Source organism: Myotis daubentonii, chromosome 6, assembly GCF_963259705.1.
Source record: "Myotis daubentonii chromosome 6, mMyoDau2.1, whole genome shotgun sequence".
NCBI classification, from domain to species: Eukaryota; Metazoa; Chordata; class Mammalia; order Chiroptera; family Vespertilionidae; genus Myotis; species Myotis daubentonii.
Window position 1 is genome coordinate 36,668,540 of NC_081845.1, and position 19,142 is coordinate 36,687,681.

Sequence of the window (19,142 nt, forward strand, 5' to 3'; positions counted from 1 at the left end):
GAGTCAATATGTTTCCTAGCTTTCCTTCCCACTATTTTTTTATGAAGGCAAGCAATTTATCCCATTTCTAGAGGCTTGATGCATGAAAATTCATGCACTGGGGGTGAGGGGGGTGGGGGGGGAGGGTTCCTCAGGCCGGCCTGCACCCTCTTATAGTCTGGGAGTCCTCAGGGGATGTCCTACTGCGGGCCTAAGCTGCAGTCTGGTTTCCTCTGCGGGAGGTGACTGGACAAGCGATCAGGGGATGGCGCCACCCCCATCACCCTGCTGTTGACACCTGGCCTCCCTCTGCGGGAGGCGACTGGAAGGGCCGATCAGGGGATGGTGCCGGCCCACTCATCACTCCTCTGCCACCGCTGGTCACCCCCCACCATTGCCGTTCCATCCCTCTGCCACAGTCATGCACCTAGGCTGGCCTGGCGCCGCCTGCTCGCCAGCCCTGCCCCCCACCGACTGGTTGTTCTGCAGTTCAGTCGATTTTCATATTACATTTTTATTATATAGGATAAGCATTTACACGGTTAGTCATGGAGAGTAGCAGACCTGCTGGATTTACTGGTGAGTGTAAAAACCTTCCAGAGAAGGTTTTCTGGTTTCTTTCCCTTAGTTAGTTTGGTAAGCAGGTTCGAATAAGAGACCTGTGGTTCATTCCCTTCAATAGCAGGTTTGATTCCAGTTTTACCATTCAATAGCTCCATCGCTAACAGTCTTGGGGAATTTCCTCAACTGCAAAATGGGGACAATACCCTTTCCTCAGGTCACTGTGAAGATTAATACAGTAACATATATAAAGTGCCCCATTAATGCAATACTTAACACACAGCATGCCCCTCTTTATCTAAGGCCTGGGCCAGTAGTGAGGCTATGGTATACCACGCTGTGGTACCTGCAGTGGACTCATCACAAAGTATGCCTGGCTCTCTTCGTTCAGAGGGTGCTGGCATTACTCCCTCCAGAAAATGAGGCTGGTTAGCTTTGGGGCCTGCTATCATGTCACTCACAAGCATACACACTCTCTTCGGAGTGGAGATGTAAGATTGAGGCCTATATTAACCGACAGAATAATAGACACACCGCACTGGCATCTGAATCTGGGTGACTATTCACAGATGGGATTTTTAGAACCAGAAGGAATAGGACTGGTTGATATCAGTCATGCATTTTACTAATCATTCATTATCCTAGGAGGATAAGTGACTGTCTCAGGGTCAGAAAACATTGTAATATTTAGAGTCCCTAACTCTGAGCTGGCCTTGTTTTCAGCTATCCCACCCTTTCTAAATCTTGCCCCTGTTGCTCTATCTATAAAGCACTTGCTCTACTTCCCTTGCTTTATATACAGGGTGAACCCCCCAAAATGTATACAACTGATGTTTCTTTATTTTCAGATTTAACCCATTGTAATTAATTATTCAAAGTGTGTATACATTTTGGGGGGAACACCCTATATGTTATGTGCACAAAATGAAAAGTAGTTGATTGGCACAGTGTGGTGGCTCCAAGTTCTTATCTAGAGAAGGATGTTGGATGAGTAGGAATTTAAGATCAATTGGGAAGAGTGAAAGTATAGGTTGGCATGACAAAAGCATTGGAGTCCGTTTTCATCTTCTTGCTTGCATGTCATTCCCAGATACTCCAAATGGTTACTACTACTTATTGGTTCACTATAAATATTATTCCAACAACTTGATTTTAGCTGGTTGGAATTTTAGTACCTCTGTTCATATTCCAATTTTGTTTCAATAGTCAGGAATCTTTTCTTGTTGTCTTAGGCATATCTCAGCCAATGAAAATAATTTTCCTCCTATGTCAGAGGCTTACTCAAAGAAGAAATAATCAGAAGCCTACTTTTTAAAAAGTCTGTAAAATGTGAACTTTAGATACAACATAGAGTATTTCTGTTATAAAGGAAGGTTTCTTTTCCTAACTTCTTTCCTCCCTTCCTTTAAAAATTTTTTTTTTATTAATTTAAGAGAAGAAGGGAGAGGGAGAGAGAGATAGAGAGATTCTCTCTCTCAGTGAGAGAGAATTAATGATTGGCTGCCTCCTGCATGCCGAAACCCAAGCATGTGCCCTGACCAGGAATCCAACCTCGACCTCTTGGTTCACAGGTTGACACTCAACCACTGAGCCACGCCTGCTGGGCCTTCCTTTCTCTTTCTCTCTCTTTTAATAAATAGGCCTTTAAAAAAAAAAGCACAAAACCAGCCCTGGCTGGGTGGCTCAGTTAGTTGTAGCATCGTCCCATACCCCCAAAAGATTGTGGATTCAATTCCAGGTCAGGGTACATACCTAGGTTGTGGGTTTGATCCCATCAAGGCAGGTACAGGAGGCAACAGATCGATGTTTCTCTCTCAGATGGATGTTTCTTTCTCTCTCTCTCTCTCTCTCTCTCTCTCTCTCTCTCTCTCTCTCTCTCCTCCCCTCCCCCCGCTTTCCTCTCTCCCTAGAATAAAAAAACATATCCTCAGGTGAATTTTTTTTAAAAAGCATAAAACCAAACTCCACTGGCAGAAGAAATGGTAAATAATTTCAAAATGGTATGTAGAGTGTACCCTTCCCCCCCCCCCCCCCCCCCCACACACACAGTCCTACTGCCTTCTCTGAGTTCCTGCTAGTTTTGCTGAGAGAAGTAAGGACCCATCATGGACATGAATCTCTGCTATAGGAGATCTTGACTCCCCATTCTTTTATCCCCCGTTCTTCAAAGAAAGATTGCTGGTGGTGGTATTCCAATTTCTGTATTCCAGTTACAAAGGAGGAATTTTCTCATTGAAATTATGTTGATATGGGTGTGCGGGTTTCCCTTAACTGAGAATTAAATAAGTTACTGAGAGTTGACCTAAAAAGCTGATGGCCATTTTAAAATTATTTCTACGAGGAAAACACTTATAGATCCAAAAACTGGCTGACCACCAACAAACATTTGAAATACAGTCTGTCATAGGTTGAGAAATGGTTGGATATTTTTTAAAATTTGATTTACACAAATTCTTTCAAGTGTGCATTAAGCCACAAGCATTTCTTGAGTTTCTGAATAATTGCATTAACAAATGTAGTACCTGCACTAACATATCTCTTAAAGCTCAAACATAACCTGGGGGCCCATCATGCTATTTGCTTTACTTTTGTGTATGTTTGAAATTTTTCTAAAAACGATTTTAAAAAACCCTTCAAACATAAATTTCAAAAATCCCCAAAGGATCTATCTAGGGCCGTGGTTGGCAATCTGCGGCTCGCGAGCCATATGCGGCTCTTTGGCCTCTTGAGTGGCTCTTCCTAAGCCTTAGGAGTACCCTAATTAAGTTAATAACAATGTACCTACCTATATAGTTTAAGTTTAAAAAATTTGGCTCTCAAAAGAAACTTCAGTCATTGTACTGCTGATATTTGGCTCTGTTGACTAATGAGTTTGCCGACCACTGACCTAGGGCAAAATTGAGAGGCAATATAAAAAACTCTAGTAAGAAATAAAAACTTGCCCTAGCCATTGCTCAGTGATTGGAGCGTCAACCCATGCATCAAAGGGTTGTGGGTTCAATTCCTGGTCAAGGGAAGGTACCTGGGTTTAGAGTTTGCTCCCCGCCCTGATTTGGGGCCTGTGAGGGAGACAACTAGTCAATGTCTCTCTCAAATTGATGTTTCTCTCTCTCTCTCTCTCTCTCTCTCTCTCTCTCTCTCTCTCTCTCTCTCTCTCCCTCCCTCCCTCCCTCCCTCCCTCCCTTCCACTCTTTCTGAAAAGCAATGGGGAAAAAAATATCATCAGGAGAGGTTCATTAACAACAACAAAAAATAAGTAAAAACTTGCATTTTGAATTGCATGTATAATATAGACAGCAAACCAGCTATCAAAATGTTTAAAACTTTTGAAATAAGGACCCTATTTTGAAATCTATAAAGTCTCACATCACTGTACTGTTGTTCATAATTAAGAATGTCTTTCAAATGTCTGTAATACTTTTTAAAAAATCCATTGCAATTAATATTAAAAGGAAAATTAAATTCTTCTTTTTAAGTTTCTTTTTAGTATATTTTCCTCTTTAAGATGTAGCTTAATAAGCCTATTAGAATTCCTAAGATAAAATTTTATTAAACTCAGAGTTAAAAGATTCACTCTTTAGATATCTACAGTCAACTAATAAATTTTCTACAATGTCCCTTTGTATCTTTTATAAACAAAATATTTTCAAAACCTACAATGGCATGATATGAGAGCAATAATTATCGTAGACAAAAATAATCAATGAAATATGATATGCCCTCTGCTATGTACCTATGAGATTTACAGAATAATCGTTACAGCAGATGTCCTTAGAGAACCAAGGAGAATGAGAAAGAGTAACGGTGGAGGAAGTCATGAGAGATATTTTCTGTTGTCTTCTACTGTGTGGTCTTTTACTGTACTATTCTTTAAACAAAAAAGGTCTCCGCAAGGGCAAATCCTACTTCAAATGTCCCCTTGCCCTCCTGACTAGAGAATAATGTGTTTGTGTAGTATATGATTACACCAGACAAGACCATGAACACATGTGATTTACTCAATGATCCTATTGTGCTTCCTTTTAAAGATAAAGAATGCATTTAAGTTGATTGTGCCTGAGACTGTAATAATTCCTTAGAAGGCTCCATTCAAACAGACAACATTAACTTATTTTAAAACACTCAGCATAAAGCCATTTCCTTGGTATTCATTTTCTTTCCAGACAATATCAATTAATACTTTCATTTATTTCGAAAGAGGAAACTATGACATGAGTAATTACTTTAAAATCCTTTTAATTTTTTTTTGTATAACCAAAACATCCCCATAAAATATTCATTTTTCAAAAATCTTCCATCTGTGTTAGATGGAAGAAACAATTGAAAACAATACAATCACCAATGCAACAGCTCCTAACAGTAGGCCAGGCCAGGGTGCAGATCTCATGAAAACAAGCCTCTCACATTCCCAGAACCATATCCCCCTCGAGGAATCTTGGCCTCTTTAATTTGCTGGGTGGCAGAGCCCAGAGGAGTTACTCAAACTATGAAAATCCCCAAGCAGAGTTACCTAGGGGGAAAGGAGGAGACACATATGACTTGAGAATGATAAATATTTTCTTATAACTGTAAAAAAAAAACAATCTTAAATGGTAAAGATTGCATTAGCCCCAACTTCAACAGGTAGCCAACTGTGTATGTATTTACCAAACATAGCAATTGTTAGCTAAGGTGAAAACACAATGTGTACTTGCCATTGTCTTTAAAATAATATTCTCGAAAGCTCGCACATTTATTAATTATGGATACATGTAAATGGTTTTAAAATAATAAAACAAACATCTGAGAGCTCACTATGCACCAGATGTACTGTTTGAGGCACTTCATATGGTTTATTTCACTTAAAACCTTGTCTCCAGAGCTCTTGCTTCTAATTAGCTCCAGTTTTGTAATGTAAAATTGGATTTTTAATCCCATAATCACACACAACTGTTCTTCCCATATTGTAAATTCTATTTCTTCTCTGTGAACTTTCACCTCTTTAATTCATTGTTCACCTTCTACCTCCCAATTTATGCTCTGGTTTTACCTGCTTCTCGGTACAAACTGGACCCCTACTCACTTCAATTATGCCCAAACGCCTGCCCAGGCCTCTCCTGCTGAAGTCAAACCAACGTGTTCACCTGTACCAGCAATTTCTGTTACTACTGCTGCTTCCCAGCAGTGAAATATTACTGCTGATCTAATCCAAGAAAAATTCATACTGCCTGTTGTTAAGTGGGCCTCCATTTCTGCTCAGCAATCCTTTCATTGACATGTAACAGCATCCATAGCAGCTATTCCAAACTTCTAGGATTAAATCCCCAAATGCATCCATCTATCCCTTTGTTAATTATTTTACTATGGATTTATCTAAAATTCACCTAAAGTAGGGTTGCCAAATAAAATACAGGATGCCCAATTAAATTTGGATTTCAAATAAACAAGGAATCATATTTTAGTATATGACCCAAATATTGCATTATAGAAATATTCAAATGCATTTAAACTAATAAAAATAGCAAACTATGAACTGAGAGCCTAACAAATATTGTATAAAGCATACTTAATATTAAAAACTTATTCATTGTTTACCCAAAATTCAAATTTTACTGGGTATCTTGTATTTTAATCTGCTAAATCTAATTCATTCAAATCTCCTTCTCTCCATTCCCAGAAGTGCCCTTCCTTTTTTCAAAGGTTAATTCTCTGACCAATGATATTGATCTTTCTCTTTATTACATTTTCTTCTTCATTCTACACATCCCTTCCCTTTTACTTTCAGACATGCTCAGGTCATTCCCACTATGCTATTAATGGTCCCAATTTCTCACCTCTCCATGAACCCATGCCTTTTGCCATGTCACTCTGAAATTTCATGAAGGAGGTGAATTCTATTTTTCTACCCCTTGCATCTGGGCTTGACCATATGATCTGCTCTGGCCAATAGAATGAGGCAGAAGTGCCTGTGTGTCAATATGGAGTTTAGTTTCTGTTTGTCCTCTTAAAACTGTTCTCCTATCTCCATGAGAAACGTATGCCCACACAAGCCAGATAGTCCCAGGAGGAGGATGACAGGTAAATAAAACAGAGTCCAGCCTAGTAGGCTTGCAGATGCAGAAGCAAGCCCGGCTGAGATCAGTCAACTCTTAGACATGTGAACGATAATAATAATAATTCATTTAAGCCACTGTGTTTTAGAGTGTTTGTTATGCAGTAAAAACTAAATGAAATATCTATCCTGAAAAACCTCTTCTTGGCCTTACTATCCCAAATTTCTTGCACTTCTAAACTGCTGCGAAAGTTTCCCTTATTTTTTCGGCCTCTACTCTCTCACCACCTATTCTTGTTACCTGAACCATTCTCTTAAAAACCTCCTAATGGTCAGTCCCATAGCTTTAGCTCTGTCCTCATCCACTGTGGCCTCTGTACAGTACTTGAAACTAGATCACCTGACACCTCAGTTAAATTTTCCCCTCCTCAATTGTATTGCACTCATCTCAATTTCTTTATTTCATCTACTTCAGGGGTTCACCTTCTCTCTTTCACTCTTCTGGGAGTTTATTCATTTTCCCAACAGCAGCTATCATATATTTGACTCACACATATTTATCTCCACCCCAATCTCCCTTCTAAGCTCTAATTTAATTGATTCTCAAAGTAGATAGCATGCATTAGAATCACCCAGAAGGCTAACATTCAGATTGCTAGGGCCTCACTTTCATATTCAGTAAATCTGGGGTGAGGCCTGACAATTTATATTTCTAACGACTTCTCAGGTGATGCTGATGCACCACTTTGAGATCCACTATCCCAGTTTTATTTCCAACTACCAGTCTACACTTGGTTATCCACAGGTGTCTCAAACATCACATACAGGGTCAAATAGGTGTGTTTTTTTAGTCTTGGTTGAAAGTAGTACATACTATGTATGCCTCCCTTTTCCCTCCATTGGCCCCTCATAACCCGGCTCCAACCCACCCCCAGGCCTCCACCACCCTATTGTCTGTGTCCATGGGTTATGCACATATGCATACAAGTTCTTTGGTAGATCTCTGGAGTTTTTTATTTGTAAGCCCTAGGAACCAATTTCGGCCAACTAAAGCAAAAGCAAGAATTTATGAGGGAGCTCACAGAATCGATGGGAAGGCTGGCAAACTATGCTCCAAATAAGAAAGGAACGAGGAAAGAGACAACTTGACAGTAGGAGCATTACCTCCAAGTCTGAAGAAGCAAACAGAGTTTTTTTGTGTTCTTGAGTCTTTCTGTTCAAGATTCAATTTTAAGTGAGAGTCCCCTACCCATCCCTCAGTTGTGCCAGATAAAAGTGATGGAAAGGATTACGGTGGAAGTAGCCACTAAAGGTTCTTCTTCTTTCATACTCTCATCCTTCAGGCTCTCATAATCAAGTGGGTGGGTTATTACAATAACCTCTTAACTGGTTTTCTAGCCCCTAATCTAATCTCCAAGTCATTCTCCACATCATCTTCCGTTATCTCTTTAAAACACATGTCGTTTTCTTCTTTGCCTTGTCTGGTGTAATGGTCTTATCTTGTTTTAAGTTAAAAAAAAATTGCTTTTCTTTATGTACAAGTAGTTGGGATACTTTTGCCTTAGCAGACTCATTTGGAAAAGTGGTTTTAAAAAGCAGGGAATACATCTCATGGTTAAATGAGGACCTTAGTAATCAAGGGTAGGGTCAGAGTGGTCCCTTTGCATGGAGACCTCTCTAAGAGCCTTATAGTGGTTCTCAACCTTCTGGCCCTTTAAATACAGTTCCTCATGTTGTGACCCAACCATTAAATTATTTTCGTTGCTACTTCATAACTGTAATGTTGCTACTGTTATGAATCGTAATGTAAATATCTGATATGCAGGATGGTCTTAGGCAACCCCTGTGAAAGGGTCGTTCGACCACCAAAGGGGTTGCAACCCACAGGTTGAGAACCACTGATTTAAGAGCTCAATGTCTCATTAGACTAAAACTTCCCTCATGGCTTGGCTGGAGTGGCTCAGTGGTTGAGGGTCGACCCAGGAACCAGGAGGTCATGGTTTGATTCCCAGTCAGGACACATGCCTGGGTTTCAGGCTTGATCCCTAGTAGGGGGCATGCAGGAGGCAGCCAATCAATGATTCTGTCTCATCATGATGTTTCTATCTCTCTCCCTCTCCCTTCCTCCCTCTGAAATCAATAAAAACATACTTAAAATTAAAAAAATAAAAATAAAAATTCCCTCATGACAAGGACCTAGTCCTCATTTTATCACCAGCACCTAGCTCATAGTTGGCACTTAATGAAATGAATAAAGTCTTCATCTCCAGGCCTTCCCTACTTTATATTACAGGCATATCTCAGGGATATTTCGGGTTCATATCCAGACGACCACAATAAAGTGAGTATCACAATAAAGCAAGTATTAATCTTTTTGCTGGTAGAGGGTCCTGCCTTCAATTTGTAAAAAATGCAACATCTGTGAAGCACAGTGAAGTGAAGCGCAATAAAACAAGATATACATGTACTGTATTGTCTCTTAGGTGATTTCCTGGTCTGCAATCTCTGTCTGCCTTTCTTCTCACTACCAAATCCTTCCTGTATACCACAGCTAAATCAAGCCAATTATTTGCTCAAAACCTTCCGACTCCCAGTACATGCTTGCCAACTCTAAACTCCACAGTATTCAAAGCCTTCCATAACCTGGTTCCAACCAATTTTCTTAGGCTCTCTCTACTCCTGTACTGTCAACCAAACTAGATGAATAAGCTTTCTTTAACATAACTTACTTTTTCTGCTTTTGTTGTTTTGTTTCCACTTTTTGGAATGTCTTTCTCCCATGGAGTCTATCCTATCCTACATTCAAAGCCTAGTTATACCTGTAAATGTTCTCAGTCTTTTTTTAATCCATGACCCACCATCCCAGATTCTTATGGTCATTTCCCCTTGTACCCCATACACCTTAACTCTCTGGTTAAGTATCTATTTGAAGCTTTTGTTAATGTCTTGTTTGTATACATACTTCATAAGAGTTAAATACATACCTCTTAAATTATCATTGTACAGTTGTATTATTTGTCCTACCAGATTTTAAGAGCCAGAAGTTTAGTGCCTTACACATAGTAGTGATGAGAAAAGTCTGTTGAACAGATGACTAAATGGATGTCTATAACATGGGGCTAGTGTTTGAGACTGGTTCCCTTGGGGTAGCAGCAGTGGCTATGCCAGGAATTCCTGAACTGCTGAAATCAATGGGTATAAAACTTGGCAGCTTGGATCTGGAAGGTGAGTCTAAACCAAAGATGATCAGGTTAAACAGACAATAAAATGCTATGAAGTCAAAAATAAGTATCAAGTAAAAAGATCCAAAGGTTGAACCTGAAATGAAGTATAGAGCAAAGGGTATGGAATCAGGCAAAGACACAGTAGAAGCAACAGTAGTTTAATAAGCTAATGGAGATCTGGGATGGTGGACTTCTTTAGGGCCTTGTACATAGCATTTACCAAATCTAAATAAGTGGTTTGTTAGTAAAATGGAGTTGCCTAAGAATCAGAATGGGTTGGTAGCAATTTATCATTTCTAGCAAAGAAACACACATACAGTAATAGCAAATACAGTGAAATATAAATAGACCTACTTTGAGAGGTAGATTTAATCTGAGCTCCATTTTCTTGCTTCTGCCCTGTCACCTTAATCTGATTCACAAATTTGCACAAGTTCACATTTAAGTTCTAATACATTTTTCCTCTAGATCAGTGGTCGGCAAACTGCGGCTCACGAGCCACATGCAGCTCTTTGGCCCATTGAGTGTGGCTCTTCCACAAAATACCACGTACGGGCACACACATACAGTGTGATTGAAACTTCGTGGCCCATGAGCAGAAGTCGGTATTTTGTGGAAGAGCCACACTCAAGGGGCCAAAGAGCTGAATGTGGCTCGCGAGCCACAGTTTGCCAACCACTGCTCTAGATTCTGAATAAAGAGAAAATATTTAAGAGCTATAATATCATAGTACCCAATACCAAATACAAAAACTCGAGAATTTTTTGTTACATTTTTTAGACATTTGATATAACAATCAATAAAACTATAATAAGAACACAATACCTAATAACCACTGACTTTTCTACATTAATTTTTCTGTTCATAGACTGCAAAAATCCCAAGAATATTTTACACAGATTTCTAAATAAAAACCCCAAAACTTAAAAATGTAAAACAAGAAATCCTAAATAGAAGAAATGCCTATTTTATTATTGAGCGCTCTAAAGGGTTTAATTTCTACAGCTACCTTGTCCTAAACAGAATCTGTTTGCCTGTCAGTGTGTGAGGTTGGGTTGAGCAGCTGTCTGCCACACACAGTGTTTCCTTGTACTAATTAGCAAGCATTGTGGCAAAGACTAATGTCCACATAAAAAGCACAGCAAAATTCACTTTAAATCCTATTGTAAATGTGCAATAGTCCTCTGCATGGGTTGTAAAATAAATTGTGTTATTTTGAAATTAAATTAAATGCTGAATTATGTACTCTTTTAAAGTCTATATTATTCTTACTGATATTACTGAGAGGATAAACTACCATATCAATGCCTTTAAAAATTAATATATTTGGCAAGAGATATAGAAAAATAGAATATTTAGCAAGGAGCTAGGTAGCCAGGATCTCACTTACTCTGTGTGGTCTTAGGCAAGTCATTTATTCTAATTCTCAATTTCCTCATCATAAAAGCTAAAGACATAAAATTTCAGTGATTCTTGTGGGAAAGACTGCACTGGAATTGCCTGTGGACATGATGACGTGGTAGATGTGAGCAGGGAGGGCCTGGATAACAACAGCTACACAATATTTCATAAGGGATTCTGCAGCATGTTACTGGTCAGGAACCAATGGTCTAAATAATTTCCTGGGTCTTCTGCAATTCTAAAAGTCTGCTTTTTACATCCAATCAATGGAATAGCTCCTGCTTTCATCGTTATATTCTTCTTAATGAATAAATGTATTTTAGGAAATAGAGAAGCTGCCTCTAAATGATAAATAATAACTTACAGTTACTGAGTGCTTACCAGTTCTAAGGTATTAACTCATTTAATATATGTAATTCAACCCTCACAACAACACTGTGAGGTAGGTACCAATATTATCCTCTGTATATTACACATGGGAAAACCGAGGCTCAGAAAGTAATTTGCCCAAAGTCACAGAGCAGGTAAGTAGGGAAACTCCTAATAGTACCCACCATTGTTCCCATCCAAACAAGAGGGAAAGGATATTTTTATAAAATCTGTGTGCTCAGAAATGAGGGAAGGCAGAAAATGGGAAAGGCAAGAATGAAAGGGAGCTGAGCCTAAGGCCCTTGGGCCGGAGTTACAACTAAAAGTCTGCTTGGATTCACAAAAGCCTCTCTGAAAAGGGTAAATATCCCTAGGAATGATTTTCCTTTAATTATCATTTCATTCCATTATGTTTGAGACATGTTCTTTTTGACTGATCAAATATTAATTTGCCTTGGCATATCGAATGTGAGGTTCAGACGGTAGAGACTAATACATTATAAGGATATCCTTCTCTTCCCAACAGTATGGAGAGTGATCTCACCGAAGTCTGTGGTCCTGACTGTGCAGTATTAAATGCCAAATCTGCACAGCAATGTTACTTTTTCTGTCTGGGTGCACACAGCAATCTGGGTATAGGCTCCCAGTTAGAGCTGGTGTTTTGCCAGATTAGTGATTAGAAATCAACAAGGCAAAGGAGATGTGGTTCCTGGCAAGAGAGTGGTAAAGTAATTTAAAATAGAATGCTGCTGGAGATCAAAGGAAGTGAAGGCAGGAGAAGGCTGATAGGGAGAAGAAAGAAAACTGTGGACTGGAGGTTCCAAGCCATAGAAATCTGAGAAGGGTGAACGGCCGAAGAAGAGTGGGGAAGAGCACTGGAAATGGGATTCAGGAAACTGAGGGTGGTTGTACTGGAAGTAACTGAGTGAGAAAGCTAGGATGGAAGTTCTGGACAGAGTATATGAAGGCTCCATTTACAAGGTTATAGGTGAAACAGATTGGGTGTATGACAAGTTCCAGGGTGAGATAACATGAGCAAGTGGCTGAAGATCACTGGAGACAGCATGTCAAGGAAATTTGAGGCTAATGCTTGGAGGGCTGTCTACCTGGGTGATGAATTCATTCAGTATGAGGGCAGGAGTTAAGGTAAAAAGAAGACTGTAAGTCATGTGTCAGTCGTTAATAAATTTAGTCTTGAAAGGCTAGATATGACTTGTAAAGGCAACTGTATATTCCAAAAAGGGAATGCTCTGCCTTACCTATGAGCTTTCACTCTAAAAACAATTCATACGAATGCAGAAATAAGTAGCAGCTTTAAGAAAAACCAGTTGCCTTTAATTCTGAAGACTAGTCTTTGCTCCACTTTTCAGACTTGGTAAGAATCTCTGCTTCACATTTTCATCCTAAGGTTAGGTTTTCTCTGCTAAAATAGAATGGAGAGTGAAATCAACAGGCAAGAAAAATCTCAGTTCCCTGCTCTCATAGATTTGTGGAAATAAATGTGTTTAAAGTAAATTATACCTTATCACCCCAGATCTGATTTAAATACATCTGATGAAGACAACTGGGTATAGTTCCCTGATTATAAGTTTCTTATAATCTTGAAAGAACAGGGTGGCATGCTATTTACTGACAGGCTGACCTTTACAAAAACTTCCACCTTCAACAAGCTGAAATTACTAATACCTTCAGAATGTCATTGACTGCCTCAGAAAGCGGCATGTTTTGTCCAACTCATACAGAAGTGGCTAGATGGACACCATTTCGTTACCAAATGGTGCAATGCAGAGGGAAGGGAAAAAATATTTCTGCAGTACTACCATGTGTCTGTTATTGTGCAAGGAAAAAAGGAAAATGTCAAATATGATTTCTAATGTCAAGAAGCTTATACCTTATTGGTCAGTTACATAATGCTTGAGACCAGAGCCATATCTTACATCTTTTAGATCACCCACGGTATCTAAAGTAACAGTTTATAGATATCAACAAGAAGTTAATAAAAAGTGGAAACAACAGTACACTAAGTTTAGAATTAAGTAACAGAATACACATTTAATATAGGTGACAGAAAAGAAGTAACAGTTGAGCTAGTATCACTGTAATCTATGAAAAATCTTGCTCCTATTCTAATTTTATATTTTTATTTGGGGAATGTAGTGACATTGAAATCTTGAGGGAAGAAAAGAACCAGGTCAGCTTTTCCTAGAGGTAAGGCTTATTTTGTGTTAGGACATCAAGAGTGGCTTAACCTGAATCCTTTCCCAGATAGCCAAGGAAACCAACCTTGATCAATAGCCTTTTTAAGTATGCTAAACTATTAACCAACTTGTTATTGAAACCCTTTCCCTCTTGGATTCTTATATTGTTATCCTTCCCTTCATTTAACAAAAAAGTGTTGAGCACTTACTACATACTATATATACTATATAACAGCAATGTGTTCCTATCTTTATTATTTCTGATTCCTTCACCACATTTTCATTCTCTACCCTACTATATCTTACCCTTCAGAAAATCTACCAATTCTCTAAGGTTACCACAGAATAATACCTCCCAACCTACATATCCTATGCATCCAGGTGGAAGAGGAAGCTAGAGTATCCGAAAGGTCTTACTTCCTACTACCACTACACCTCATGGAGTGTTCTTTCTCTGTCTTTCCTGCTGTCATCCCTTCCTTTAGGGAAGTATTTGGTTCTGAAAATGTTTCAATACTCTGAGTCTGTCTTTTCACTCTATATCCTTATGCAATTTCATCTCCAACTCCCTATCAATTGTCAAGCTCAAGAAGGAATCTCTTTCTACTCTTGCTCTTTCTATGCTTCAGGTCTTCACTGAACCTGTTGTCCCTATTTTTATCCAGGTAACTCCCGTCTTTCTTAAATCTTAGTCATGTTCTTTAAGTCTTTATTCCTCTCCCTAAACTAGTTTAGACATCCCTGCTATGTGACCTTATACTGCACCCTGTCCTTTTCTTTTGAAGTATTTATCATCTCAACTCATCTGTTTAATGGCTATCTTGTCCACTAGACCAGGGATCATTAACAATAGCCAATGTGTCAAATCTAACTCCCTTGCCTGTTTTTTAAATAAAGTTTTATTAGAACCCAGACACACTCATTTATGAATTATTGACTAGAGGCCCAGTGCACGAAGTTTGTGCACTGGGGGTGGGGGGGGGGGTGGGGCCCTCAGCCGGGCCTGTGCCCTCTCAGTCGAGGACCCCTAGGGGGATGTCCAACTGCTGGCTTAGGCCTGTTACCCTGTGGGCAGTCCTTTCACCTGTATGAAAATTATAGTCACTACTAAAAGTATGGTAGGCAGTTGGACACCTCTCTTGCACTCTGGGACCCCTTGCTCCTTACCACCCGCCTGCTTGCTGCTCCTTACTGCTTTGCTCACTGCTCCTTAGTGCTGCCACGGAGGCGGGAGAGGCTCCCGCTACTGCTGCTGTGCTCGCCAGCCGTGAGCCTGGCATTTGGCTGAGCAGCGCTCCCCCTGTGGGAGTACACTGACCACCAGAGGGCAGTTCCTGCATTGAGGGTCTGCACCCTGGTAGTCAGTGTGGATCATGCGACCAGTCGTTCTGCTGTTCAGTAGATTTGCATATTAGGCTTATATTATATAGGATGTTCTCTTTTGTGTTTCATCAGCAGAGTTGAATGGTTGTGAGAGAGACCATGTTGCATGAAAAAAATAAATATTTATCAGTTCCTTCACAGAAAAAGTTTGCCAAACCAGACTATAAGCACCATGAAGGATAAAGCAATGCTTGCTGTTTTCACTTGTATATTCCCAACACCTAGCTTAATGCCTGCCACATATGTATTTTTGGACTAATTGTATTTTAATCTCAAGCTTTACCCATCTAGTCAGTGATATGAATGAGATCACATTAATAGGCCTTATAAACAACCTTAAAATCACTGCTTATCCAGATTATTGTCCAAAGGGAGGAAGAGAAATTAATTAAATAATACACAACTGAATTGATTACTAAAATCAGAGGTAAGTGCTATAGAAAAAAGGAACACAGTACAATCAGAGTATGTTACTGGGTCCCATAATCAAATATAGAGTTTAGAAAGGCTTTCCTGAAGAAGTGACCTTTGACCTAAAATCCAAAGCATAAACTAACTGGGCAAAAAGAGGCGAAGAGAGGAACAGCAAACTGGGCAGAAAGATTATCACATACAATTCTCTTTTGGAGAGGAGAAACATGGCATGTACCAGAACTGATGCTGTCAAATAATGAACTATAAATATTCCTTGAAAAGGTAAGGGTTGGCCCTGGCTGGATGGCTCAGTTGGTTGGAGCATCCTCCTGTAGACTGAAAGGTCAAGGGTTCAATTCCTGGTTGGGGCATGTGTGGAAGGCAACCAATTGATGTATTTTTCTCACATTGATGTTTCTCTCTCTCCCTTCTCTCTCTACAATCAGTAAACATATTTTAAAAATGTTTAAAAAAAAGAAAAAGGACCCAAAATGGAGCAAATGCTGGGATATTTATAATGATGTAAAACATTCTGTTGTTGGCCAACAGGGGAAAACAGTAAACTAGCTTATGTCCACAGTACAGCATAGTCTGCATCGATTAAAAAATGTATATGAAGAATTTTAATTTTCAACTTCTGCTGTAATGTAAAGTAAAAACAAAAGGACATTATTTCTACTATGTAATACATTTCTAGAAAAATTCTTTAGAAAAACTATGGACTAAAATGTTAATGACTACCTCTGGATGGATCTGAGTGTCATATATACATACTAAAGGCCCAGTGCACAAAGTTCATGCATGGGGGCAGGGGACCCTCAGCCCAGCCTGCGTTCTCTCACAATCCAGGACCCTTCAGAGGATGTTGGGCCTAAACCGGCAGTTGGACATCCCTCTTGCAATCTGGGTCGCTGCATGCACCAGTGACCATACTTTTCATACAGGTGAAAGGCATCTTGCTGTTGTATGGGCAGCTACATTTTTTTACCCTGATTATAAAAAGTAGTTCATAACATGAACCTTCTGAGGCACTAGTACCATTTCCCCCATCTTATGGGTGGAAAAACTGAAGCAGAGAGAAGTAATTGGTTTTGTCACACAGTTATAAGTGTCAGAATCAGGGCTGATCACAAAATGTGCAAGCCAGAGTCCACGTATATCATCGCTGCATTATCCTGTTTTTTCAGTGTTAGAGTAGCCTTACCAGGTTTTAATTTTTAAATCTAAGAGACTGTTCCCAATAAATAGGGTAGGGTTCCTAGGCCTGGCTGGCGATCAGGGCCATCTGTGGGGTGACTGGTGGGCGGGGCGATAGGGGCCCCTGCTGGCACCTGCCTTGGCTGGCGGCCTGGCACTGCCCACTGGCCAGCCCTGCACCATCCCCCAACTACCCCCCACCCCCAATTGCTGCTGCCGGTTGTCTCCCTCTTGGGGGCAGATGCTCAAAACAGGAGCTGCCCCAAACCAGGGGCAGCTGATGCGTTGGGCACCTGCCCCCTGGTGGTCAGTGCATGTCATAGTGACTGGTCATTCTGCTGTTTTGTCAATTTGTATATTAGGGTTTTATTATATAGGATATATGTGTGTGTGTGTGTGTATATTTTTTTTTCTTTTAAAAAATTTTTTTATAGCCTTTTTTTTTTTTTGAGAGAGAGAGAGGAAGAGGGATAGAGCCCCACACTGGAGATTGAGCCTGCAACCCAGGCACCCAGGCATGTGCCCTGACTGGGAACTGCACCAGCAACCTCTTGATTCCTGGGCCAATACTCAACTGCTGAGCTACACTGGCTGGGTGATCCCATATATTTTAATCATTTTCTATTTAAAACTTTTTAAGATTGAAAAAATACATTTTATTGAGAAGGTAAAGAAATGTAAGTGTTGATCTGTATCTACACATCTGAGAATAGTCTTTCCTGACCCCTGGAATGCGTATGTAAAATGAGGATCAAAACTCAAGAGTTCACTGTCAATAACAAAGATTATTACTCTGGCAGGTGTGGGCTCAGTTGGTTGAGCGTCATCATCCAATGCACAGAAAGGTCTCCAGTTTGATTCCAAGTCAGGGCCGGTCCCCCAACAGGGTGTGGGAGAGTGATTGATTGATGGTTCTCTCTCTCTCTCTCTCTCCTCTCTCTCTCTTCCCCTCTAAAATCAGTAACATATTTTTTTAAAATAACTAAGATTATTTGTGGAAGTCTTCCTGGAACGTGATTTAAACTGTGAAAAGTGCAGTGGGCCTTTGGAGACAGGGAAAACTACTCTGAGATATGCTGCTCTATATAGATACCTTGTTTCTGAGATTTGGGAATTTAATTGGACATTACCCTGTGTGTTTGGTCTCTTCCTTCCTAGCCATAATCCACTTGAAATGCTCCATTACAAATTCTAGATAGGATATTTAAATGAGGGTCCTGGAGAGCTTAAGCATCAGATCTAATATTGCTCTATTCTAAAAGCTTCTTTCATTTTTTGTTCCTCAAACATCATCTTTAATTTATAGGCTCATTGGTCTCTCCCTTAAAACTATTACTGATAATTTATGGAAGTAGGAGAGTTGAGAGTTGTTTTAAATAAGTTTTGCTTCTCCTTGTAACTGAGAAAATTAATTGGTTAAAAAGATGAGAACAGAGAGATATTCAGCTCACACCACAATGATTAATTTGGCTTCCCTTTAGTTTAAAAAAAGAGAGAAAACCCCATTTGTTTAGCCAAAAATGCTTTATTTACCATTCAGGCAATACATATTTATGTGTATACCTTATACCCAGGCAGGTACTTTGAATAAGTTGTGGAAACCTGCATAAAGTTTTATGAGAGTGGTTGGAGTTGATAGCAACTGCCTCCAGGGTTTGCCCTACTTACTTAGGGCTTCCATTCCCTTCAGCTAATTGATAATGAAAGTAAGATGGCTCCCACGGCTTTTCTGTGGTTCTCTGTTCTTTTTCTTAACTGCCAGAAATTGCCATCTATCTGGAGTCAATTACCATTTATATGTATGTGACACATAAAACCCACAGATCACCTTTATTTTTATTTCATAAATTTTTTTTAATTTCAGAGGGTAAGGGGGAGGGAGATAGAAACATCAATGATGAGAGAAAATCATTGAGCAGCTGCCTCATGCAAGTCCCCTACTGGAAATTAAGCCTGCAACCTGGGCATGTGCCTTGACCGGGAATCAAACCACGACACCCTGGTTCACAGGTTGCCGCTCAAACACTGAACAACACCAGCCGGGCTCCACTGATCACATTTAAACTTTCATCCCAAATATTTGTTTCATCACCAATGTAGGTGGTATCATTTTTCTGACAATGGGGGGAAATCACTATAATTCTGCTATCCCGGATATGCAAATTTTTACATTTTTTTTTAACTTGACTATATATTTTGCTCTGCTTGAGAATCACTATCAAAAACTACACAAGACCTTCCCTGGATCTGTAAGATTACGGTTCCTGACCGTAGACAGTGGAGTCCACTCTAGTTCAGTGAGAGCAGTAACTCCTCTTTGGGGGCATTTCTGTCACAGTGGCATGTACTCCCAGTGGCCAGGGATGTTAAATATCCTGCACAATG